Here is a 26,987-nt window from a genome sequence, read left to right as displayed (position 1 = left end):
TTTCCTTTAATTTGTCTTTTTGGTCATAATGATGGCCCTCCTGTTTCTTCTGAAGAATGTCAAGTGTTTCTGGAGAAGTTCTGCTGTTTCATTTAGATGATGGGAGACCTGAACTTGCTTTTATTAATGTCAGGGTGATGGAATTGTCACTAGAGCTGGTTCATTTTAGAATCCAAGGAGTTTCATGGAGGGCAGTTTGTGTCTGGGTGAGTGCAGGATCAGCCTCTCCTGTGGCAGAAGCTGTCAGTGAACAGAATGCTTCATCCACCTCAGAGGAGATGCTTTTTTCTCTCTTGGAATGAATTTCCCTTCTGCTGACTGGCCCAGCTGGTAGAGGAGCAGTGGCTAAGCCAGGGCTGAGCCTGTGGGCTGAGCTCAGCTGATTCCTGGGTAAGATTTGGCCAAGTTCATGGTGGGTTTGAGCCTCTCTCAGGCTTTGTGCAGGGTGGAAAGCCCCAGCAGCCCCTGGCACAGCTTTGGGGACCCCGAGGAACCCCGGGAGTCACAGGCACCCTGAATGAGTGCGGTCTGTGCCCTCCTGTGCCCTTCACCCCAGGCAGGCCAGCCTGGCACCGGGGCTGTGCTGAGCCCGTGCTCAGCTCTGATAAGAGCCCTGACAGGCAGAGCCTGCAGGGAGAGCAGTGACTCTGGGCTCTGACATGTTCTAATCCTGGCTGCGTTCCTTTCAGCCCCTCTTATCAGCTGGAGCATTTTCAAATTTGCTTACTTTCCTAATCTTCCTCCCTCTCCCCTCTGCAGTGCTACTGCTATCAGGAGGTTTTCATCTCCATTTCTCACATTTCCCTACGCAAATTGAGTGTCCATTAAAATGCTTTAAATTAAGACCTTTCCTCCTTTCATGCAGAGTGCATCGTTGCCTTTTTTGTGCATTACTTAAAAAAAAATTCCTTATCACAGTGTTTCAGGCAGTTTACATTATATTCTATTAAAAATCCATTTTGTCCAAGGTTGTCACAATTCATAGATTAAAGCCTTCAAGAGTGTGTTTTGTTAGGAATACATTCATAAATTCACCTCTTTAGTAGTCCCATAAGCTTGTATTTAAAACCTCTTTTTTTGATAATGCAGTTGAACAAAGAGCATAAAAAGAAGAGATTTATTTTAAATATACACACACCAGTATATTTGCCCACATCTTTTCTCATCTGTGTGGAGCCTTGCTTTGCCCTTACTTTTGCTATCTCAAAGGAGGTTTTTGTCCCTCATTGAGTGAGGAGATTGGTTGTTGCCATCTGCACCTCTTCTCCCTCGAGCTCTCTCCTTGGGGCAGAGCTCTGAGAAAATCTCATTTTGGTTGGCATAGTTGAAGCAGCAATGTTTTGGTCCAAAAAGACACAGTTTATTCTTCAAGCACAAACAGTTCTGCTCTGTGCCTGCAGCTGGGACCCAGCACTTCCATTCCTTGGGGAAGGATCCGTGTGGATTTCTGCTGAGTGCAGGGGAGTGGTGGGCTTTGCTAAAATCAGCTGTTTCCAGCCCTCTGTGCAGAACAGCTGAGCTGCTGAATTAGTCAAGAAACGCTTTTGAAATAGCCAAAATCTGGGAGTTTACCAGCCACGAGTCCTTGGTGGTTTCCTGCAAGCAGATCCCACTTTGTACAGACCATGCAGGTTTTTTCCACTGCATTTGTCAAAAGATGGATAGAGCCTTGCAGTTCCTGTGTCCTTTGCTCCTGAGAGTTCTCTGGAAGCATTTCAGAACATGCCACAAATTAGCCTGCAGTGGGACCAGGGCAAGAGGGCTTGAAAAAATGCCCTGAGAGCCTGGTCCATCCTGGCAAGCTGAGCTACCCCATAACTCAGGGCTGATATCCTGGGGAACAGGACTGCAGGAGCTTTGCCAGGGTGATTTAGCATTTTACAGGATTAGGTTATTTCAAATCAGTGCTGAGCAGGAGCTCAGTTTCCATGGTCTCATTGAAAGGCTCCAGAACAGAACATATTTCATGGTGCTCAATGTTCTCCTTGCTGCAAAGCTGAAGAGCAAATTCTGCATGTGACCCAGCCTGTGGCTCAGGACAGAGGAGGTGGCACCAGCACAAAACTTGGGCCAGAGAGTTTCAACGGCTCTGAAAGGGAATATTATACTGAGAGATGATTTCTCTTCCTCAGGAACAGCCATTAAATTGGATTGGATTATTACCAGGTAAGGAGAGTCTGATCCTTGACAAACTAGTATTTTAATCAGGAAGGTTATATTTATGCTAATTAGCAAAGTTAATCAAATTGATTTAACCTGCGGTCCTGAGTAGAGTGTTATTGAGACCAAACTGGTGCTTCTCACCTTGGGATTATTTTATCTTCCTGTCTTTAATACAGCCTCTGTCTCTCAGGATATCTGTCACTGCATAAATTAAACTTGCATGAGGGGCACTCAGTATGCAGAAGTAGAAGGAGTGAAATCTTCAGAAGGCTTTTTTTTTCAGGTGTCCTCAGAAGTATTTATTCTCTTACATGGAAGTTTATGTATTTTTTAAATTGATGCAGTCCAACTCTAACATTTTACATCCTCTGCCTTTAAACTTGAATGAAAAATTAAGATTCTCTTATGATCATTCAGTTTCTTTACTGTTTTAAGAGGTGTTTACAGAATTCAAATTATTAACTTATTTTATAAAACTGTAATTTTAATGTAGCTTTGAAACAGGAAAAGCAGTTATGTATTTATAGGCATGCAAATGCATCCTCCTGTTTTAAAATAATTCACTTCTTTTCCTATGCTTGTGAATACCCTTTGAACCAGGAATATCAGCCAAAAGAAAGACGTAAAATTTGCTGCCAGTTAAGATTTGTGCATATATTTATTTAAATTAAATATGTGTTGCTGGCATGGATGATCAGCTGAGGAAAGATCATTTGGTTTTGTTTTCAAAGCTTTGGGTATGTCTTGAAAACAAAAGCTGGGGCTCTTCCCTGTCTGTGTTCACTTGGGCAGGGTTTGTGGCAGGGTTTGGGGCAGGGTTTGTCCTTCCCTCTCTGTGTCACTTTGCAGGGTTTGTGGCAGGGTTTGGGGCACAGGTGACAGCTGTGACAGGGATCCTGCTGTCCCTGCCCTGTGAGCTCCATTCCCCCTGCACATTCCAGTCCCCCCTTGTTGGGCCAAGAACCAACCTGGGCCATCCTGGGGTGCTCAGACCCCTCTGCCAGATGGACATTCTCCCTCTGAGTTCTCTGGGGCTGTTTCTGTGTTGAATTCCCCTCCATTCAGCCCCAGAGTGACAGACTCAGGTCTGATGTCCCCTCCAAGCCATCAGGAGAGGGGCTGTGGGTCAGAGGTTCCCAATCCCCCTCTCCAGGCTGAGCCTGGCCTTGGCTGAGCTGATTTTTGCAGTGCCTTGGCCTCCTGCAGGCCGAGCTGTGCCTGTACCCAGTGTCAGCTCAGCACAGGGCAGGCTCTGGAGCTCCTGGAAGATAAATAATGCCAGAAAGATGGGCTGCAGCCAGTGTACACACACAGAGTGCTGTTCCCCACCCTGGGGAGGGCATCAGGCCGCGCACTCAAACACTTCCTGATGTGTTTATTGCCACAGGAACCCGCCTGGCCCCAGGACAGCAGCGTGTAAAGTGCCACCAGCAGCAGCAGTTGTCTGACAGGAGATCAATGGCATGTGTTGCTGTGCACAAAAGAGCAGTAACTGCTGCAGACAGCCAGCCTTGCTGGGGCTTATTTCAGGCCATGCACAGGCAGTGGGCTGGGTGCCATGGAGTTCACAGAGCACCAGAAAGGGAATGAGTGAGAGGAGCAGGGGGAGAAAGGAAACACAGGGAGGTGTGGAAGGCAGGCAGCAAAGAATTGAGAAGAGATGAGGGAAAAAGGCAGGGAGATGGGGAGGAAAAAGGCAGGGAGATGGGGAGGAAAAAGGCAGGGAGATGGGGAGGAAAAGCCAGGGAGATGGGGAGGAAAAAGGCAGGGAGATGGGGAGGAAAAAGGCAGGGACATGGGGAGGGAAAAACCAGGGAGATGGGAGGGGAAAGAATAGGGAGATGGAGAGGGAAAACTACTGCTGTCACCCCTGCCAGACTGCTGTAGGTGAGGACATTGGAGCTCCTCAGGAACTCTTGCCACTATGAAAGCCATATTTCCATGAAGCCAGACTTCAGCTGGTTTGGAAAGGAAAGCTTTGAGTTAAAAATGAGGGGTGCTTAAGGTGTGGGAAGAAGCCACAGATGCTGTGCACTTGGGTGTTTCCCTCCTCTTCTTAGGCACTTTCCTTGGGTCAGAGGTGTTTTGGGCAAGGAAATGTGCTGTGGCTGTGGGATGCCCATGGCCTTTAGGCCCTGCAGGAGTTCATTTCCTGGCCTTTGGCCACCCCCAAGGCAGCTCTGTCCCCACAGCCATTGACAAAGAGGATTTTATCTTTAATGCAGCAGTTTTCAGGCTGTGACCTCTGTTGTGAGTGATGGAATTGTTCTCTGTGTGAGGAGTGTCCAGTGAGGAGCATCTCCACACAATTTCAAACGTAAGCAACTCCAGTGAGTCACAAAGAAAACCTGAGTTAGAAGCATTTTAACCAACCTTTGTTCTTTACATCTCAGCCTTTTTGTGTGAAAGAAGCCAGGCCAGCTTGGCAATGTTCCTGTTAGATGAAAGCACTGACTCCTCACAGCAGCTTAGAGAGGACATAAAAATAATAGACAAATTAGCAGCAGTAGGAGGGACAGCTTATTGTAGAAAACTGTGGTGTGAGAATCAAATAGCATTTCTGGAGGGTCTTTTTTCCTCTTTCATTTTTTTTTCCATTTTTTTTTTTCCATTTAAGGCCAAGAAAAATGAAATTGTCTCTATCTCCTGTAGGGAGCCCAATATCCTGGGTGCCACCTGGATTCCCTCCTGGCCAGGCAGCCCTTTGGGATGGCTGTTCCTGCCTCTCTCTTGGCTCAGTGCTGCTGTGGCAGAACCCCACAGAGCTGGGCCAGAGGGAGCAGTGGCTGCCAGAGCAGATAAATGCTCCTGGCTCATTTCACCAGCCCAGGGAGGTGATGGCTCAGCCACTCTTCTTGTTCCATCTTATTCCATCCCTTGTTATGACCCAAAAGAATCTTTTTGAACAAATGCACCTTTGGTAGCCGGAGCAGCCTGGTGTGCAGTGTAAAGTCAATGTTCTGTTGGCTGGGAATTTTGGAAAATAAGGAACCTCTCTTGTTGGAAGAACTCAATACAAACAGAGGCATGAAAATTACTTAGAAAAATTAATGTTTGACAAAGATCTCTGGACTTGCCAAACCAGTAGAAAGCTTTGTGCAAATCCAGAGAAAGTGCAGAAAATTTCTTTTGGCAGATTTGTTTAATGGGACTATAGTAAATTAGAAAAATACTAGGAAAAAAAAAAAAGGCAACAAAACCAAATATTGGAACTCCAGACTCTTGGGTCTCTTCCTTGGTGCAGAGATGAACATGCAAAGGAGCGGCTTAAATGAACTCTTCATGAATGTACTCCATAGAACCTGATCCAAATCCCATTCTGAGCAACAGAAAAGCGAACCTAATCATTCTGAAATTAGTCTTGTTTTTTAATTTGACCTAATTACCTCGGTCTTGGGTGTATCATTCCTCAACGTGAAGCTTAATATTGATGTAACAGTTGGGAAAGTTTAATTTCAGGCTAGGGTGGTCTGTATAATGAGGAGTGCAGGAATGTGGCAGGGAGGCTGGGAGCCAATTTGCAGTGCATGCAGATGAGTGAGTGTCTGCTGAAATCATTATTCACCCACTGGAGCTGCAGGGCTCCACCCTGGGTGCCAAAGGGAGTGATGGCACATTCACAGTGAGTGGGGTTCTCCAAGGCTGTGCCATGGGGGTGCCTCAGCAGGTCCATGACCAAAATCTGCCCAATTGTGGGGAATTTCAAGAGCTTTGCAGAGATCTGTGGCACTTTGCAGCTGTGCTAATTGATAGCTGAAGTGTGTGATAAAGCCCAGGTAACCATGGCTGCTGAACTCAGCACTCAGAATGAGTCCTGACTCCAGGAATAAAATGGTTGTGGGTTGGATTTTGGTTTTTTTTTCCCATAATTTAATCAACTTTTCCCCTTGATGAGTTGAAGTAGCCTTTTCCTTGGTGTTTGTTGGGGTGAATAGCCAGGAAACACAACTCAGTACAAATCATCTTATAAAAGTGAGATCTGCACAAGTTTATGTTTCTGTGCAGCACCTCGAGATACTTTCCAACCCCTCATTGATGGGAAATCCTCATGGATCCTTTTGGAAATCCCAGAGGGAGGGAGGAGACGTGATCCAAGCCCTTACGGCACAGAAGCATGACCTGATTGTTCTGTAAATATTGTACTTTTTAATGCAGTCCCAGCTTGCAAACCTATTCCAGGCTCAGGAGAGCCCCTTGATGTAGGGTGCCACTTAAGTACCCACTTGCTCTGAAGTACCTGTCTGGTTTGTCATGGCAGGTGTGATGATAAAGGAGGTGCTCAGAGCCCGCAATTAGAGACACCAATCTGCAGAAAATATAAGTTTTGATGGTGAGCCACGTTCTCTATAATGACAGGCATTAGTGTGTCACACCTGAAATACTGTGGAAATCAGAAACTGGAATTTTCTGTAGTGCAGGAACATTTCTGGGGATATTTCAAGTGTTGCTAGGGAAATTATTTTTGGCAACTGTGCATAGGGATTTAAGTACCATAATTGGATTGTTCTTTGATATAATAGACTGGAAAAGATTATTGAATGAATGTGAAATCGGGGAGCTGGTGTTTGAGGTGTGTTTAATTCCCTCTTTTACCAGTTTATGAGTTTGGCTTGAAGCAAAGCCTAGTGCACACATTTGGATTCCATTCGTGATGTGTTGACTTGCTTACTTAATAGCCAGTGCATTAAAGTACAAAAGCTAACAACTCATTTATTAGGCATTTAGCCAAAACTTAAACTCATTTTATTGTTAGGAGGTGCTGTTGCTAGACAGGCAAATATTAAGTTTGTTACATTGATTTATTTGAATCATCTGTGCCAAACACATTATAAAACAGCCCAGCATTAACTCTGCATAAATTATTTTTTGCTTTAGTTAGAATTTTTCACTCATTTTTTCATTAATATGCCTCACCTGTGTTTACAACTTAAAAAGTTACTAACTTTTTATGTTTATGTTTTTTATGGTTAACTTGAAAAGTTATAAACTGTTGTAAAATGAAAACATGAAAATTGGCGGATGCTTTTGTCAGTGTCAGCGTGTGATTTTTGTTTGTTTCTTGTAACACTGGTGTTTATTTGAGAGGAGCATTAAATGGGAGTTAAGCACTTTGCACAGGGCTGTAACAGGGGAATGAATCTCCGCTTGGCACTTGGCTGAAAATGCCATTTTATTTGGGTATGTCATTCCCAAAGTCCTGTCTTTGGGAACTCGCACTCAGAAGCTGTGTTTATTCCTTCTCTTTGAGTTGGTCTGTGTGGATTTTCCCAGGACACTTGTTCAGGGGTTTGCTGTGAAATATTGCAGTCATTAGGGCAAATCACTACAGCTTTAGCAAAAAAGCTGTCCTTAAAACCAACTGCCAATAACTTGATCTTGCAAAAATGCCTTTTTAAATTTTTTTTGTTGTTGTTGGTATAATTAATGAACTGGTTTAATTCTTCTGGAGTTCTTGGGCTCACTGTGCTCAAAAGCTGGGCATGGACAAGTCCCAAGGAGAGCTTTGTTGCTGGGGTTGCTCTGCTGCATTTTTGGGCTCTGGGTGTGCTCTGGGTGCTGCATTTTTGGGCTCTTTGGTTGTGCTGGCTGGGGGGCAGCAGCAGGATGGCTCAGCCATTGATCAGAGATTTCCCAGCACTGCTGGATTCTCTGAGCTGTGATTTCCCTGGGAAATATCCCTGCCTGCCCCAAGGCTTCCCCCAGCTCAGCCCCTCAGCTGCCACCAGTCCTGAACAAGCCTAAAGAATTATTTTGTCTTTTCTCTCAGGAGTTTTCAGAGCAGAGATTTAAATCTGGAAGTACTGACCTTGGCAGTGAGGGGAGAGTGGAGGTTTTTGGATATATGGGTTCCTGTTTTCACTCTCCCTCTTGGACAATTTATGTCCTTGCTGGTTCTCTAAGTGTCTGACTGGTGTATCTTTTTGTTAGACAAGCACTTCTTAATGGTGTACCAGTTAATTTCTCTGGTAACAAGAGCAAGAAATAAGTTATTCCTCTTTTAAAAAGAGTCATTTAAGTAGGGAATAATGAATGCAAAATGCTGTCATTAAAAATCAGCAGATAAGCTGATGGATCATCTGTCATACCCAAGCCTTGCCATAAAGGAAAAGTAGACTTTTTTTAATAAAAATGATAATGATGAGTATGGAACATACTGACTATGAATGCCTTAATAATGAAAATTGTTATTTATTCAGTCAACAACACCTTGTGACTGCTGCTTAACAACACCTTGTAGGAGAAAATGACTTCTTTCATACTGAATATTTTCATTTGATTACCAATTGTCATCCTATTGCTGTTATGAGCTGTTTATTAGTCAATTCCACAGGCTCCAAAAAGCCACCTCTGGTACCTGTGGCTGTGTGGAGTCACCTGCAGGAGGCTGTGCCCAGGTCCCTGTGGACTCGTGCTTGTTTAGGGGCAGAATTTTGGGGAGCTCAGCTGGTGCTCAGGGAGCCAGAGAGCAGCTGTTCTCTCTGTTTTGCACCCCTTTATTCAGGATTTCCTTTAGATGGGGGGCCCTGCCCCTCTGCAGCGTGGTCAGCAATGTGTACCTCAGCCTGAGAGCTCCCCGGGTTCCTAACACCCAAAATTTGACACTTGCATGAAATAAGAGCTGTCCCAGCCCAGCACCTGCTTCAGGCAGGACCCAGAGCTCTGCTCCTCCCTCCACACCCTGGAACATTTATCCTTCCCTCGTCTCACTGCTCTCCATCCCAAAGCAGCATTTCCAGGGCTGTTCTGCAGATCTGAGCTCCCTTTGAGGGGCTGTTTGCTGCTCCACAGTGAGCTCAGCTCTTCCAATCACTCGTGTTTTACATGGATGGCAACCCCAAGCCAGATGAATGGAGATGTGTTCTGTGGTGGAGGGGAAAAAAGTGTCCAATGTTTTCTCAGAAGCTGAAAATACCAGCAGATGCCTGTTGATTTGGAGCTATCCAGGCATTTGTACCTTTATTCTTTGCATGAGTGTTGAAAACCACTGTAGGGATCTTTTCTTGGTGTTTTACAGAACAAACTCTGTGATCTTTTTACAAAATATATATTTATATATATATATAGCAATAAATAGCATAAAAAGAGCTGGAGAACTGGATGGGTGGGAGCAGGAATTGAATGGAACCAGAAGTTTGATCACCTGCAGTGGGACAATTTGTGGTTTTGCCTCTTGTGATTGAGTGAATTGGTGAAGCTTTGGGGCTGGCACCAGTTAATCCTCAGTTTTCCCCTTTTTTGATGAGGGGATGTGTGCTGGGCTCCTTCGCTCACCTCTCCCTCCACCCCGAGGCTCCAGCAGAGATCAACAGCAGTGCTGGGGCTCTGTGAGCTGTAATTCTGCTGCAGCCATGATTATCTGTCAGCCTGCTGCACTCTGCAAGTGCTACTCCTGGCTTCCTGCTGGGAGCAGTTGATTAGATTCCAGTACCTTTTATGCTGTAGATAAGGATTCTTTTAACAAAGCATAGTAACACACAAAAGCCCCCATTCATATTTTACTATCTTTCTTCCCCCCCGGTCATAACTCATGTTTAAATACAAAACTAAAATGTTTTTTGGCAAGCCTGACCTTCCTTAACCCAATCTGTCCTCCCACTCCAAATAAAATTCAATTGCAAGGTCTATTGTGGCCTAAATTGTAGGATAAGTCTTTGACCTGGGTAGAAATTTTCTACAAAATGTGAACCTTAAGCTGAATTTTGGACTCTCTCTGACGAAATGAATGCTAACTGCAAGTTTATTTGTAGTCCCACTTGTTACATTTTTCATTGTCAGCACAAGCTTTATTCCTCCAAACACATTATTGAATGAAAGAAAGCAGCTATTCTTTTATCTGTTACTGCTGATGCCTGTAATTCATCCTGTTCATTTTCTGTGCTGCTATTTTCTTTGTGTGGTTCTTCTCCTGCTTATGTAGCACAGAAAAACTTAATTGCTGAAGTCTGATGTAGTTTTCTATTCCTGGCAGCAGTGTAGGTTGCTGAACCGTTATGTGGGAGCTGCCTTCTGGAATGAGCAGAGCGTGTTGCAGTGGGGATGTGGCAGGGCTAGGCCCAGTCCAGGAGGAGCCTTTAATTCCTTTTTGGAGGTTTTCTCTCATGCAGCCAATTCTGCTGCTCTTTCCTCAGCGCTTTTTGCAATGGAAAGTTTTCTTTTTGGAGGTCTCATGCTGCAAGGCTTTCCTAAAGTTGATGGGACTTTGATTTTGGGAGATCAAGAGGGGAGCTCTGAATTCACACCAGCTGCTGGTGTTTGACAAAAACCAGGAAACAACTCTTTATGTGATGACATGAAAGACATTTCCCTTCATAGCCAATCTAGTTTGGTTTCCTGCTAATCAAAGCTTTATTTGGTTGCTATTTCAGCTTTGGCTTCACCCATTTGCCATAAAACACCAGGACAGGCTGGTACTCATGCACGGAGGGGTTTTATTAAGGAATGACGATGATGCATATTGACAAGTCACTTTTTCTATCATGTCTTCTCAAATATTTACATTCCAAATCCCAGACTTCTGGAGTCAAGTGATTCTGAAGAAGGATTGCTCCTGCATTTGAATGTAAAAAAGTAAGATTCTGCTTGTTTTGACTGATGAAAAGTCTTGAAAATTTCATGAGACTCAAAAATGAGAGCGAAGAAAGAGCAGTTAGAGCTGTGGGAATCCTTAGATGGGCTTTCAGTGTGCAGGGTGGGATTTCCATGTCTGTGAGCTGCTGGTGCTCAGGCCTTGCTGAAGGACCACACCAAGGCAGGGAGGGCTTCAGCTCCAGGCATAAATTATCTGTGTGCTGCAAGTGCTCATTGAATTTCCTGTCGTGGTGATTAATGGTGGAGCAGGCAGTAATTTTAGTGTGAGCATGGTTGGTGTACCTGTTAATACCCCCTGAACACAAACGGGGCAGGTCCTGAGGAGCCTGCCCTGCTAATTAGTATTTCTGTGCTCTCACTAATCACTTGGACTGGGAACTTGGCCAAGACCAACAGAAGAGACTTCCAGTACAATAAATTGTTTTAATTTTGTGATCTGATCTTATGCATGGCTCAGTGTTTCTGAAGGCAAGGGCAGAATAAAATCTCATTTTCCATGATAACATATGCAAATCGGAACTTTTTGGTCCCAGATGAAGCTTTGCTTCTACTGACATGGTGCTAGGAAAATGCTGCTAAGAATAAAAAGCCACTAAAACTTTATTTTGCTGATAATATTCCATTATTGCTTTGTAAGCTACTTTATCCATAGGGCAAAATCTGCCAGAGAGATAAGATCCCATAATTCCTGTTTGCTTGTATCATTCCCTTTATGATTTGTAGACTGCTGTAGATGTTCATGGCATTTGCAGACATATAAAAGATTGACATGTTCTTGCCTCAAAAGAACTTAAAAATTCTGCAGTTTAGCAGCACTCAGCAGTTCCTCCTGTTTGAATTTTACCTTTAATGGCACTGTATGAAATCACTATTGCACAGCCACCAAATGAAGTGGCATTTTATTTTTAGTTACCAATGTGATGCTTTTCACATATTTGCTGTAGGTCCTAGACTGTCTGTGGGATGGGCTGGAAAGTTCTGTTCCCAATCCCCTCCTCAACTCTTTGCTTGTATTTAAAACCTTTTCCCACCATTGACTGGAAAGAACTGAATGCCATTTTTATTTACCAATATTTAAAATGTCACTTTGCTGCTTGACACATCTTTACTTTCTGCATTATGTCCTTGCAGTAAAATGTGAGTGAAGTCCCACTTCCATACCTGCAATTTTAGGATTTCCAGGCAGTTGTGTAAAGCAGAATCCTTCTATATCCTGCCCAGGTAATTTTACAGAATTACATCTATAAACATGACATTAAAAGCAATTTTCTGAGCCTCATGATTACACTGATTTTGTTTGTCACACACCTGCATGTCCTGACTTGCCACGTTCTGTCACTCACAGCAAACTCTGTCTCTGGTGTAATGTGACACATGCTAATGAAGATGATACCAGACCAATTTTAAAGGCAGAGATACTTGGAAAGGTCTTACTTTCACCTTCTTACATGCTTTGAAAAAATGAATTTTGTTGAAAATAAAGTAAAATTCTGGGGGGTTTAAGGTGCCACACACTTGACCCTAAGCCTAAATTAAATTCACTGAAATTTTATGGCTTGCTTTGATGAATCCCAGCCAAAAAGATTTTTGAGCAGCAGACTGGTGGGAGGCAGGAATTATTCAGAGAGGTTTTGTTCCTAGGGAGGTGAGTGAAAAAACTCCTGCTAATTTCCCTGGGAACTCGAGTAACCTGCAGTGCCCTCATCCAGCTCCGTTTGCTCAGTGCAGCAGCAGCAGGGGTGGCTCTGCCGGGGTTTGTGGCTGCAGGAGAAGGCGCTGGAGCTTTGTGAGGTCAGCAGTGCTGGCGGCTGGCAGACACCCTGCCTCTCCCTTTGAACACACACAGCAGAGAGCTCGGAGGAGCAGAATTTACAAAATGCACTTTCAAAGGCAGCAAACTTTGTTAAGGACTTTGGGCACGGAATCCCACTGATGGTTGTGCTGTCAGCCTTGAATGCAGCGTTGTAGGGTGAAATATTCTGCCATGGAAGTGTGAGGATAGAGATTGTACAGAAATTGTACAACAGCTGCCCTGTAATTCCTGGTACAGGGGTTTAATTCCAGGCTTGCTGTGGGAGGTGAGTTGATGTGCTGGCTGAGCACTGGCTCAAATCTCCAGTTTCTTTTCCTGGTGTTTCTTTGCTGTTTTCCATCCCCAGTTGCCTGCAAGGTGGGATCATGCTCTGGGATGAGCTTTTTATGCATTGTTGGGCAGCACCTTCCTCGTGGGCTGTTCTCTCCCTCAGCACTGGGGCTGATCTGATTGTTGCAGGTTTTTCACCCCATTGCTGCACTGGTGAAACACCTCTTGACTCCTGGTCATCCAACCCATCTCTACAGCCACAACTGCCCTGTTCCCCACAAAACCAGCAGTTTCACTCCTAACCTACTCGTTCTCTTCTTACTAACTATCCTGGAGGTAGCAGTAGTGATAATCCAAGCCTATGTTTTCATACTCCTACTGAGCCTCTACCTACAGGAAAAGATCTAATTCTCAATGGCACACCAAGCACATTATTATCACAAATCAGGACTGCCCAGTTGTGTCTTTACTTGAGGAGGAAACAATTGAAAGGGATTTTAGCAACCCTTCTGTGGCTCACCACATGCTTTAACCAGCAGTGGGGCAGGTGCAGGTGAGGGGAAGGCACAGAAGGCTCAGCAAGGAGCAGCCCTGCCCACACAGGTGCCCTAAAGCCCCCCAAGGATGGCAGTCCAGCCTGGGATTGGGGAAGGAGCACCAGGGATCCCAGAGCAGGGGATTGTGAAGGGGTGGGCACTGCCACGCTCCCTGTGCCACCCCTGGGCACCCTCACCATGGCATGAACCACATGAACATCTCCCTGGAATGCACAGATGTTTGTCAGGCATGCTGTAACTGCAGAGATGGTTGGGTTTGTGTCCCATGTCCTGCTGGGGGAGTTCCTGTGCTCCCTGGCCGAGGGCTCTGCCTGCAGGAGCTCTGTGTGTGACGCTGAGACCGATGAGTGCTGTGCTCAATGGGGCTCTGCTGGGGCCCCATTCATAAAACACAACAAAGTGGCAACAAGTACAAACCTTGTCAGCTAAAGGATCTGCTGGGAATACCAGAGAGTACTTAGTGAGTAAAACAAATCAAATTTTGAAATCCTCCCTTCCGAAGGGAAGCGCAGAGGGGATTTAAGTGCAGTGAGCAGTGTGTTTGCAGGGAAATGGCAGCAGGGCAGGCAAGGGGAGGCTCAGCTGAGCTGGGACAGAGCTCTCTGAAAAGCAGGGCTGCCTGTGGGACCATCCTGAGCAGCAAACCAGGCCTGGCTGTGCCCTCTGTGCGGTGGCAGTGCTCTCCAAAGCCCTTGTGCATGGTCAGAGCCTCCCTGCTCAGTGCTGGAAAGGGTTAAATATACATTGGGCACTGCTGCCCTATTTGTGTATGGGAAGATTCCTTTTTAATTGTAATTAGGCTGTCCTTGTGTTGGTGGCATGTTTCCATATGGGAATTGTTCCTGACAGAAGCTGTTCCAGGAGTTTGGCTGCTTGCCTGTGCTGGAGCTGGGCTGCAGCTCTCTGCTAAACCAGATGCTCCCTCTGTGGTCTGGCCAAGGCACTCAGAGCCTCTGTGCCTCAGTTTCTAGCCATAAAATGGGAATGTTAACATCTGCTTCTCTGACAAGGGGCTCAGGAACAGTGATCAGAGAGGGTTGGGAATGGTCCCTGTTCCTCAGGCAGGCAGAGAGCAGCACCCATGAGTCTGAGGCAGGCCTGGGCCATGTCCTCAGATGAGGGAATTTAAAGCACCAGTTCCAAGTGCTGGCTTCAGCTCCCCAGCAAAGCTCCAGCTGAACCTGAGGTCTCTGATAGCCACAGGAGGAGAAGCAGCCAAGGGAAGGCTGTGAAATGGACACTCTCTTCCTCTGCCTACAAATGAGCATGGATTTTAGAAATGTTTGTACCTAACTCAGGTTGAAGGTTGCAGCAGTGTGACAGAAAGTTCTACTGGGCCCTCGGCAGTTCTGTCTTCTGGTCAGTTGGGTCATTCTTTTCATTTTTACTGAAGGGCTGTTTATTCCCTTGCAGTGTTGCCTCATTTGCACCACCATCAGTCACCCTGGAGCTTGGCTGGAGAACTTCTCAGTCCAGCACAGCCTGGTCACTGGTGGCCTGTGCTCTGCAGATGGAGCACGTGCTGTGCAGGTTGGGTCTCTGAAGTCCTGCCAGGATCCTCCTTTCTTTGGATGGGCCACAATGCTTTGTCTTTACTTGTGTATCACTGACTGGCCCAAAATGCTGGGCTGGAAGTTGATTTGTGTCTTGCTTTGATTTATCTTTTTTCTCTTCCATTTTTTTCTCTGAACTATAGCATTGTTTCCCCTGGGGACAGGACAGGGCCATTGCTCTATTACATGGAGCATTATTGAAAACAAGGAAAGTGTTGCCTTTCACCATTCTCTACCATTGCATGGAGTTGTTGAGAGCTCCAGCAGGGGACTGAGTTTCCTCCAGCAGAGACTCTGCTGCCTCCAGCCCATCCTGTTAATCTCCCCTTAATTAGATCCTTATCCCATTCTCAGGAACAGATGGGAGGCTCAGGGCTGTGAAATGCTTGGGATCTCCTGGGACACCTGAGATGCCCATGGGGCTCCTGTGAGGCTGTGCCAGGGTAGAGTGTGCTCCCTGCAGGCTCTCCCTGCCCCTGCTCTGCTCCCAGCACCCCAGCAGCCCTAGGGAAGTGCTGAGGTGTCCCACCCATCTTTCCTGCAAGGATCTTTGATTTAAAGTGGATTTTGGCTTAGCAGAAACACATCCCTCTGATGAAAACCTCTGAATTTCTGGCTGAGCACTCCAATGCTGTCCCAAAGAAGCACATGGAAAATGTTCTGCTCAGGACATCCCATGGTAATCAGATTTCCCTCAGCAGTGTGGGCTGTGCAGTGCCATGCAGTGTTTCCAGGGAGACACTGCTTGTGGCCTGGCATCCACAGGCTGGGGAATATCCTCTTGTAGCACAAAGCAGAAGAGATCAGGTGTCCCTGCGTCCATAAAGAGAGCTGCTGAAAACGGGGATATTGACAAGGAGAGGAAAACAAAACAAGAAATCGGAGCCCTTTTCTCGTGGCTGCTGTAGAAGATGATGTACTGCTATGTGCTAGTGGTGACAGTTCCTTATTGACATCCCTGTAACCTGTTTGCTTACCTGGCTGGTGAGCCCAGGTGTGCTGGTCAGCAGGCAGCCCTGCCCCTGCATCAGTACCTGCTGTGGTGTCTCTGACACAAAACCTGCTGTACAGGGCTGTTATGCCCCTCATTCCTTCCTTCCCTGCTCAAAGCCTCTGGTTCAGCTCTGCAGTGCCAAAGGTTTGCAGTGAAACTCCTGCATGCTTGGGTTTAGTCTGGAGCAGAACATTGTGACCATCCCTTGGCAGCTGTGGGAGTGGTGCAGGCACTGAGCTCAGCCTGGGGAGACTGGGCACATGAGGATGAGGAGGAAGCTGTGAGTGAGAACGCTAAGTGGAGAGGTTTGATCTGTTTTGTTTGCTGGGGCTTGGAATACAGACAAACCCATTAAAAAGAGACCATAAAGCAAGGCACTGGTTCTGGTCTATGGACAAGTTTGGCAAGACTCAAAGCACAGAGCAATGAGATTTAAAGCAAGAATCCTTCTGAAATTATAGTTGGGAGCAGGGAGCTCCACGCCAATCGATGGGAATCTGCTTTTGTTATGGTCACAAAAAGTGCCAGGCTGACTCATGCTATTACAGTGATGCACTGGGTTGTCAAGGTAATGGATTTGGGCACTTGGCAAAGACAGGGAGGGTGTAAAAGGCAGGGAACTATTCTGCCAGACTCCAGGGTGAAGCTTCATATTAAGGATTATATTTTTTTTCAAATGGCTGAGATGGAGAACACTCAATTTTTGTTGTGGAAGTGAGAATTTTATGCCCTGGCCTATGGCTGTTGTGGTGCACATCAGCCATGGGAATGGTGCTGTTTCCCAAATGCAGCAGGGTGTGTGAACCTCTGCTGCTGCCTGAGGAGCTTCTGTCCACAGGGCTGGAGTGGAAAACAGAAATGGGAACAAAGGGGGGAAAGGAGGGATGTGTGCATATTGCAGCTCCTTGGGGAAGGAGCTTGGCTGTAAAGGAGTTGTTGGGCTGAGTTCTGAGGAGATTGAGGTAAGGAATAAACCTCCAAGGACCATGTCTGCAACCTATCAAGGCCTTTTTTCCTTTCTCTTTTATTTTTTTACCATAATAGCAACAACATTTAAAAGCACTGTTTAAGGACAAGCTTGAAAAGATCAACCAAAAAGGCAAGAGAAGTGGAGTTTCTCTTCTAAAAACTTGGCAAGCCAGTCAGGCTGCTTAACTGTACTTTGATAAAAAGAGAAACTGATAGGAGGAGGGGGGGAAGAAAAAGAAGAAAGCAACTACCTGTTAAAAATTATCAAGATGAGGGATTGCTGTCTGCAGAGCTTCTGAAGACAAGTCCTCCCTTATGTAACTCCTTGGCTTTCTCTCACTTGCTGAAACAAATCAGAAGCTGTCAGGAGAAGTGAAATGTCTGCACTAATGAGATAATCTGACTTACCAGGACCAGGAAGGCAAAGGATGCCTTAAGAGTTTGAATAATGGGGCTGGGGACGTGTTTGGAGCAGGGGATGCTGTGGGAATGTGATGGGAGAGCTGGCAGGGCTCAGGGAACAGCAGGGCTGTGTGTCCATGTGTGTGCCAGGGTCACTGGGGCCCGGGATGGAGGGACAGCTGTCTAAAAGGGACAATGGCAAGGGATAGGAAACCCAGAGAAAGGGCAGAGAGTCCATCCTGTGGTTTGGAAAAGGAATGTTGTGGGTTTTGGAGACTGGACATGAATTGCCAAGAGTAAGTGGCTCATTTATCCACACTCAATGTGTTTGGAGCTTCTTTCAAAGGTCCCAATCCAACCTCCAGCCAAGCTGGTGGGAAAGCTTCCCTGAATTCTTGGTTTTTTGGATCAGGTGGTGGAAATCTGGAGTCACACTTTGGTACAGGACAGGAGCAGGAGAATGGAATTGTGAGGAAAACACTCCCATGTTTAACTGCAGGCCTGCAGCTATCCTGAGCATCAGGGCCCGGTGTTTATGGAGCTCCCTGAACAAAACCCAAGGCAGTGTTTGTTTTTATGTGGTACCAACAGCATGCAGACAGCTTCTCTAATAGCCTCTGGTTTTGCCTGAGGTGAGAGAGAGCTGGGGCTGGCATTTGTTGGAGCTTTATCTTGTGGGAGGTGCACTTGCTGCAGCTCAAAGGGAATGAATTCACCTGCAGTTTGAAATGTCAACCTTTTCTTGGGTGTTTAGGATTCACAAGCAGTTTTGTAATGGGAAGCCATTTTGGGGGGAGTTTTGTTGTATTTTGGCTACAGAGCTGAAGCCGCTTTGGTCCAGCGGCCTTGTGCGTGTTGGCAGCGAGGCTCTGGAACATTCCCTGCCCCTGAAGAACAGGCACAGCTCCACTGCTGAAACACAGCTCACAAATGCAGCAGGGCAGCCCAGATGATCCACTGGGTGACCTCCAGTCCTGCTTTGTCCTTGCTTGTGCACGAGGAAACCTCTGAGTCAATTTAGAGTGTCCCAAACTATGCTGGAAGTGACAATATTTCACTTCTCCAATGACAACACACAATGAAGTTGGATTGTACATGTGACAATTCACTGAGGCTAAATGAGCTGCTGCTTAAAAATGGTATGGTGGTAGGCATTTAATCATCCCAATCTAACTGGAAGATATGGTGATAATCCTTTCGTTTCAGTAAATTAAATGCCAACAGGGCATTTAAGCAAAAGAGAGTGAGGCTCTATGAGAAACATGGCACAGTACATTAAAAATAACTGTGGAGAAAGGTGATTCATTAAAGAAAATGCCAACCTTGAAAGAAGGACTCTAACAACCTATTACTATAAAACAAATAATGGATTATACGTGGCCTTTGCCATCCCATGTTCTGTTATTTCTGTTTTCTTGGGGAATACAGAGGTCTGAGGTTGAGGGAAAAGCTCATGAGTGACAAACTTTGGACTGATTGGACATGACAGTATTTTTCAGCTTAAGTAAAGATATTAAAAGTCAACACCCTACCTGTAGAGGTAAGATTTTGGTGTACAGGAATCACTGAGCTCAGAATTTAGCCAGACATGCCAAGTCTGGGATATGTTGCTAATTAGCTCTGCAGAGCTGCAGGGATCCACCAGGACTAACAGCAGTTGTGGAAAGGCAGAGATTTATGTGATGTCTTTCTCTTGTCAGTTTTGTGTTGTGCAGGAATTCTATTTTTGTTTACTTTAGGTTTGAATTTTTGGGTGAAAGCTCAGAACAGCTTCCCTGATGAACCTCTCTCTGTGAAATGAGATCTCTTGTCCTGCTCAGGCAAATACAAATTGCTGATTTAGATGCTAGCACCTATGAGGAGTCTCTCAGCCAAAACTAATATCCTGTGGAAAGATTTTTTTCTTTCTTTTTGAATCTGCTTTCCCTATCTTTGATGCCTTTATTTCATCAGCTCTACTATTACTGTATTTGACAGGTAGTCACAGGCTTTTCAAGGCAATGGAATATTAATTCTTGGTCATGTAAGAGATTTTTCCTGATTCACCCAGGGCATGTGGAGCACCAGAGTGAGCCTTTCCTGGTTTTTGGCTAAAGGGGCAGTGGGAATGGCCAGCGAGGAGGGAAGAACAGTCTGTGCTGTGCTGCCAGCAGGCAGACCTTCCCTTTCTGCCGCTGGGAGGAGCAGGGAAACAAGGCAAAAAAGCACATCCTCCTCCTCCAGCGACGCCGCAGCTCCAGGCTGGAAGGACTGCAGTTGGCACCTGGATTCATTTCCCTGCTGATACCTGGGAATTACTGGTCTCACTGTTGGGATGTTGGTGAATACAATTATTTTGGGTTGAATACTCTGATTATCAGGGCACTGTGCTTTTAATTCCCCTTTCCAGCCTCACAAAGTGCATAGAGATGTTGGGTGTTTGTCTAAGTGTGCCATTAAAAATGGGCTGATGGTCACCTTGAGCTGTCCCAGCCCTTCCACAGCTGCTGGGCTGGGATGAAGCTGCAATCCTGCCAGCCCTGCTCCAGTCCTGAGGCTTCCAGAATGGATATGTGCCCCAGCATGGCCTAAAACCTTCAGGGACAGAGGGAGAGTTGAACAGAGAATTTACTTTTTAAACAATTATCATTACCTGTCTCTCTTTTCTCTATTTTAGTTAAATTAGGTATGAGCAGGTTGTAAAAACTGGGTGTTCTCCAGTGGGCTGGTGAGTCCTGATGAGATAAAAAGGTTGCAGGAAGAGCCACACTTGTCAAAGGAGGGGTGATGCTGGAAGTGACTGTGGTCCTGCTGTGGTGACATTTATGTTTCTGGACAAAAAATGCCCAGAAATGTCCAGAAATCCAGAGATGCCCAGAAATCCAGAAATGTCCAGCAGGGACACAGCCCATGGAGTGGAGGTTCAGGAACCACTGCAAGGGCCTCTGCTGATGCTACCAATTACCAATCAAGCTCAGGGGCACGGTGTAATTATTTACTTTGCTAAATAACACAGAGGAGCTGTGGTTTAATTACCCCAGTTCAGCTGTGCCATGGGATGGCAGAGACTGAGGCCTCAGTGCAGTGCCTCAATGGGCCCTGCTATCTGCTATTTCTAATGTTGGATAATGTTCCTTTTGTTTTAAATCATCCTTTCTAAACGAGTCCCATGCAGATGAGAAGGAACCTTTCCAAAGCACCACAATGGATTGTTTTTGTTTCTAAAAGACACAACCCAACAAGGCACTTGATGCTACAATTATCCTCAGTAAAGCCAGATGCATTTGGCTCTGCTCTTGTGTCATTGACATCCCTTTTGTGCTAGCTTTTGATGAAATTTAAGCAAAAAGGATGTAACAGAGCATCTTCAGATGGCAAGAGTCTGTATTCCTCAATCCTATCATCATTTCAATCAACTTTCATTTAAAGAAGATTGGAGAGGGGAATAATGCACTTTAAATAATAGCCTTTTCTGAGCATTTAGGGCATACTAATTAATAAGCAGTTCATTGCAACTTTAAGGCCAAATTTTATTTTTATTGAAGTCAATGTCCCAGCTCCTTCACGTGAACAAGAACAGTGTTGGCCATAGCTGTGTAGTGCCCCATAAAATACATTTCTTCTCCATTGTTATTCCCCCTCCTCTTTTCCAGCCTCTCCAGCTTGTCCTGCCTGCTTTAGGTTGATCTTTCCACAGTTCCAAGCCTGAAGTCCCTTCCTGAGGTGCTGCATCCCCCTGGCAGTCCCATTTCAGACAATGACATTTTGTGCTCCGTGCTGGAAGATGCCACACAGCCCTTTGTCCTGCTGTCACCGTGTCACTGTTGAAGGCATTTTCCCATTCTGTAATCATTTGCAGCTCTGTGGTTTTACTTTAAAGCCTCTCTGACTTTTTACATGGAAAGCTCTGCTTGTCTGTTATTCTCTGCTCTGAAGTCTCTTGCAGATTGCTGTGCATCAGTTCAGCATCCTGTAACAGATTTCTGAAGAAGATGGTTGGTTTGGTTTTCTTTGCCCTCTTCACTCAAGTTTTCATTTTCATTATTATCAAATACTTCTTACAACCTCAGAGCCTCCCTGCCCTGCTGCAGCCTTGACCAGTTGTTGGAGATAATCCTTGATGGGAAGCTGCATTTTTGGTGGTGTGTGTGGTAGGGGAAGTTTGGGTTGAGCTGGAAGCTGATTCCTGTGCTTGGTGCTGTGTCTCAGTTTCTGGAGCTGTGCCCCATTCTCTCATTTTCCCACTCTCCCAGAACATTGAGCTGGTTCCTGTGTTTGGTGCTGTGTCTCAATTTCTGTGTCCCATTCTCTCATTTTCCCACTCTCCCAGAACATTGAGCTGGTTCCTGTGTTTGGTGCTGTGTCTCAGTTTCTGGGTCCCATTCCCTCTTTTTCCCTACCCTCCCAGAACATTGAGTTTGGCCAGTTTGGGTGGCATTGGTGTGTGCAGCTCCCCCTGGGCAGGGATGGGTGTCTGCATTCCCCACATGTGGGCCTGGGGCAGTGACAGGTGAAGCTGTTCTTGTTCTCAGTTTGCACATTTTTGTATTTACTGTTGTAGCCTTTCCAGTGGCTCTCAGAGGAACATTCTGTACTTCCCCCAGGTGTTGCAGTGAGGGGACTGGGCTCTGATTTGGAGGGAGAAGGGAGAGTGGTCAGTGCCTGCAATCCACCCCTGACAGGCTCATTCCATCTCAGTTATGGGTGCTGTGCATCTCAGCCATGCATGGGAAATTCACATTGAGGCAAAAATGGGCTTTCCTTCTCCTTTATAGCTCTGAAAAGATTGAATGCTTCTCACAGACAAACTGATAAAACACCTCGAGTGCTTTGTGTCGAGCAGGGTGGTATTAACATGGAAATCTGGGCTGTTCACTGATTCAGCTGTCCAGGCTTAGTTAAGTTTCATGTATCAGGAGCTGATATTTTTCAAACTGTCAATTTTGAGGGTGGATGAGTGACTAAAACAGATGTATTAATGTCTGGCAGTTGAAGTACTGTAGCCTGTGGTTATACAGACTAGGTTAGTGTCTTGCCAAGATTCAGAAAATCAATGGAATAAGTGCTAAAAAGGGAAATGCTGTGTACACCAGGAAAGCTCTGGCATTTCCTCACGGGAAGAAAAGGAAATAAAACACTGGTTTAGTGCTAATTTTTGCTGCCAGAGGTAAGCCTGTAACACTTAGAGGTACAAGAGAGGTCATTGTCATTTTCTTCTCAGAAATGTGGCTGGAAGTGCCCAGCTCCTGGCCCAGCTGTGGTTTGGGGAATCACATTTTGTGATTTCCATTGTTGTTTCAATTATCTGAAGCTGTTAATGAAAGCTATGAAGTTAATTTTCATTTCAAAATGCCAGTGAATGACACTAAATATCTTTCTGCTCTTGCTATTGTGGTTGCAAAGTTTGGCATGGAGAGAGGGCGGCAGGAGCTGGAACTGCTGTGCTGGAGAGAAGACACAAGTTCAGTCTCATTTCCTTGCTTTTTTGGGTTTGCTTGCTTTGTTTTGAAACAGTCTCATCAGTTCTCAGTTGTCTGTAGTTATTTGTGGAACTGCAGAAAAAATTATTTATTCACTGAAAAATGTGAATTATTGTGTCAACCAAAAGTCATTATATATTTAGACCATTTAGGTTATAAATAAGGAAAAACTTTTGACCCGTGTTTTCTCTAGACCTTGGAAAAATATATGAGCTGTTTTTTGTTTTGCTCATTTATTTTCTTTTTAATATCCTCGCTTGAAGCTGTTATTTTCTTTTAAAATATTTTCACCGTGGCTTTTTAAAACATAGGGGTTCTGACCTTGAAAGAACGATACAAAATTTTTAATTTTAGCTGTTCTGATCTGAAGAAATATTTCAACTTCTCTCTTTTTCAGATTCCATCACATTAAAAAATAAAAATCTTTGCACATCTCTCTGTAGCTGGGACATTATGGGTCTGTCTTAAGTTTAGGAGGCATCTAGGGAGGAAAAGAAGGGCACAAGAGGAAACTGAGCGCTGGTGTTTCTGTGGGTTTGCCCAAGGAAACCTTGCACAGGCAGGCAGGAAGGGCACTGAATTCACTCTGGCTCAGGAGCAAACGCAGGCACCAGCAGGATGAAACTGCAGATAACTGTCAGACAAGGGAAGTGCAGCAGCAGCAGAGGAGCCCTCCCGTGTCCCCCAGAGCCGCGGTTCCTGTGGCCAGCACACTGGGCTGCAGGAGTGATGGTGCAGAAAATGGATAAATATAACAACGTCAGACAGCAGCAGCAGGGCCAGGCAGGGCTCGTGGCACAATCTGCTGCTCCCCACTGCTCAGGACGTGTCACGGAGCTGCTGCTGATGTGCCTGGGACAGGCAGGGATGTGTGCATGCTGCACTGAGCATATGCTCCCCTGCCCTGCACGGGGCTGGCAGACTGCTGCCTCTGTGCCATCCTTGCTGCTCTGCTGTTCTCTGCCCCAGAGCAGGCTCAGACCAGCCCAGTGCTTTGAAATGGTGCTGGTCTCTCAGAGGACTCACGTTAAACTGGGGGAATTTGGGGACTTTTGGTGAATAATTGTATTCACCAACATCCCAACAATGAGACCAGTATTTCCCACATATCAGCAGGAAAGTTAAACCAGGTGTCAACTCCAGTCCTTCCAGCCTGGGCATAAAAGATGCCCAGGATACAGAGAACCCAGAAAGGTTTGGGGGTTTTGTCATCGTTTTGGGCTAGAATTTCAAGGGACTGTCTTAGCAGTGAGTAAACATTCAGCCTAGCTCTGGTTTAGCTTAAACCCCGAGTTCTCCCCTAAAACTGATCTTGATGCTGAAGACTGCCCTCTTTATTGAGCAGCACAGTGTGTGATATCTGAGCAGCGTCCCAAGTGTGCCCTTTGACAGCAGCCAGATGAGAAATTCTGCCCTACACGAGCAGTGCCAGGAGCCCGGGGTGCCTCTGTGCCCTCGGGAGCTGCTCAGCCCTGCCAGGTGCTCCCTGTGTGCCCACAGGGGAAGGACAGAGCGAGGAACAAGGGGGAATTGTTGAGCAGTGTGTGCTCAGCTCCTCTGCTCCGCACACTGACACACTCTGTGTTTACACTGCTGAGGTGTTAACCCACTTTCTGTATTGACAGCTCCCCTTTCCCTCCTGCAGAAACAACTCAATATTTTACTCTCCTTGCTTTGGTTTTTTTTCTTTCCCACTTCTTCTTTTTTTTCCAGTGGCCATATGGGCATTTTGGCTTTGAGTTGAAGCACAGGACACCGCAGTGCAAATAAACAAACTTTGCATATGGGCTGCTGCTTTGTTTCGGCAGCTAATGTCTGTTCAACTGTGAGCAGAAATCTGTTTGGAGGATTTGAGGCAGGGATGGAGCTGGGGAGACAAAAGTTTCCACCTCAGAAAATTCTTTAGGAGAATGGGGCAGGTGCCAGAAGAACAAAAGAAGTGGAGCAGGTGCCAGGAGAAGAGCAGAATGATCCTCAGTGACATTGTCTGGGATAAAATCCGTGTCTGTGCTTTACACAGGTGCTGATGGATGGGCAGTGAGCACAGCCTTGATCTGCCCTGCCCTGGCTGCTCCCTGCCCAGGGATCCCTGCTGCATTCCTGGCAGCCTCTGCTTACCTGTGAGAGCCACAAACTCCCCCTGCTCTGGGACCCTTCTCAGCCCCTTGGCTTTGTGCAAGTGCCACCATCACATTTGCTGAAAAATCCCTTCGCCAGGATTTCTGCTCCTGGGAAGCTGAGAAACCTCAGAGAAAAATGAAACCAATCATTATCTGATTGCTTCTCCTGTGTTTGCTGCTTTGGGATGTGGTTTGGACATTGTTTACCAACTGGCCATTGTTTGATTGGTTTCATGTGAATTGTTTTTACTTAATGACCAATCACAGCCAGCTGTGTCAGGACTATGGAAGAGATCACGAGCTTTTTCATTAGTATCTTGTTGAGCCTTTCTCTATTCTTTAGTATAGTTTTAGTATAGCATTATAATTAATATAATATAATATAATATAATATAATATAATATAATATAATATAATATAATATAATATAATATAATATAATATAATATAATATAATATAAATTTCTCCACATATATATATATATATATATATATATATATATATATATATATATATATATATATATATTCTACTCCTTTTCCTGAATCTCCAGTTCTAAGAACATGGAGTCAGATTCATCCTTCCTCCTCACAACAGGGGACGCTGAAAATACCACCTGCAAGTATCTCTGTCTGCCTCAGAAGTTGAGGGCACCACAGGAAGGGAGTGTGGAGCACATCCAGAACGTGCCCAATCTGAATTCTTTGTCACATTCCTGCCTTGGCACCTCCAGGCAAAGCCCTGCCAGGCATCACGTGAGACTGAAATAATCTGCTGAATTTTAAACAAATCTGGGCCTTCAGATTGAGGCTCTTGTCCAAGTGAAAAGCACAATTATCTCCTCTATTAAATATGCTAATGAAGCCAAAATGGGGGCGGGGGGGCAAAGCCATTGTTTGATTTTAATGAAACGTATTTTATTTTAATGAGAGATGTCCTATTAAGCTTAATACAGTCAAACTTCTGATAAAGGCCCTTATCAAAAACCATGCCATAGGAAAATAAATTAATTTAATTGTGGCAGCCAAACAAAATGAACCATTTTCTTGGGTTAGAAGCAAAATGGAATGTGATCTAATAACACCACACTTATTAGTATTTCTGATATGTAAATTAAAAGCATTAAGTGAATAGCAAGATGATCCATAGCTTCTCTAGATAGAGTAATAAGTGCGAGCCAGTTTTTTTAACACAGAAAACTGATATAATTAGAAGACTGTTAACAATTTTTTTAGCTGCGTGAAATGAACAAGCCACAGGAGACCAGTTTGTCATAATAATTAAAGTTCAGAAATAGTTTTCTATTACCATAAGTGAGATTTGATAGTTATCTTTTTAATTTACTGTAAATAGCAGCTTCTTTTTTTGTTTGGGGTGTTTTTTTAGAAACTTAAAAAAAATGAACAGAATTTAATTAACATCACCCATCTTTGAGTGATGGCTGTGTTTATTTCAGATGCTCCATGGTTGATCTGCCTGGCAGTGGAAGTGCCTTTGTGCAGTGCCCAGGATTGTTCCTCCATCCCAAAAGAGGTGGTTTCCTTCACCCCTGGCTCCCAAACCCATCTTCCCCCCTGTTCTTGGGGCTCCTCAGTCCTGTCTTGCCCTATTCAATCCTAAATCCTTTCTTGATATATTTGCAGGCTCTCTTTGCTTGTTCCTGCATGGATGATTTAAGGCCAGCAAATAACTTTTTCCCAGAGCATGGAAGTGTCTTCTCCAATAAATAAAACCCACATCTCACATCAGTGGGCACCTTGGGACTTGTGCAACAATTCCAGGCCTGTTTAGCTGAGATGGGATGGAAACAGAGTCCAATTGTGCTGCATGATGCAGAGGCTGCTGTTTCAATGCAGGACTGATTTTCCACTTTATTTGTAATGGACAATAGGCCATCACTGTGTTGGTAGGAAAAAACAAGAAACCATTGTAATCTGCTTTAGCCTGGGGCTCTTCTGCTCTTTATGGGTCTCCAGCAGAGTTTAAGTAACTTCAGTTATGTGGTGCAAGAGGCCAAACCTGGAGTTAAAAGGATTCCTGCCCAGTCAATCAGAACAGCCGTGGGTGCTGGGACCCCATAGCTATTCCCTGCTCCCA

General features: G+C 45.3%; 1 protein-coding gene across 2 annotated transcripts in view; it reads left to right on the top strand.

Annotated features, from left to right (window-relative positions):
• Positions 1 to 26,987, top strand: part of LOC102068110 (transmembrane protein 132B) — a 212,072-nt gene that overhangs the window by 98,620 nt on the left and 86,465 nt on the right. The window contains exon 1 of one of the 2 annotated variants that reach the window (XM_074554627.1): positions 1,935 to 2,166. The exons of the other annotated variant lie outside the window; for it this stretch is intronic. The gene's annotated coding sequence lies outside the window, so the exon portion shown is untranslated. Of the gene's footprint in view, positions 1 to 1,934; positions 2,167 to 26,987 lie in introns of those variants that run through there. 2 annotated transcript variants of the gene reach the window in all.

The sequence above is a fragment of the Zonotrichia albicollis genome, chromosome 18, assembly GCF_047830755.1.
Source record: "Zonotrichia albicollis isolate bZonAlb1 chromosome 18, bZonAlb1.hap1, whole genome shotgun sequence".
Lineage (NCBI taxonomy): Eukaryota > Metazoa > Chordata > Aves > Passeriformes > Passerellidae > Zonotrichia > Zonotrichia albicollis.
Note: the sequence above shows the minus strand (reverse complement) of the source record. Positions and strands in the feature narration are given on the sequence as shown.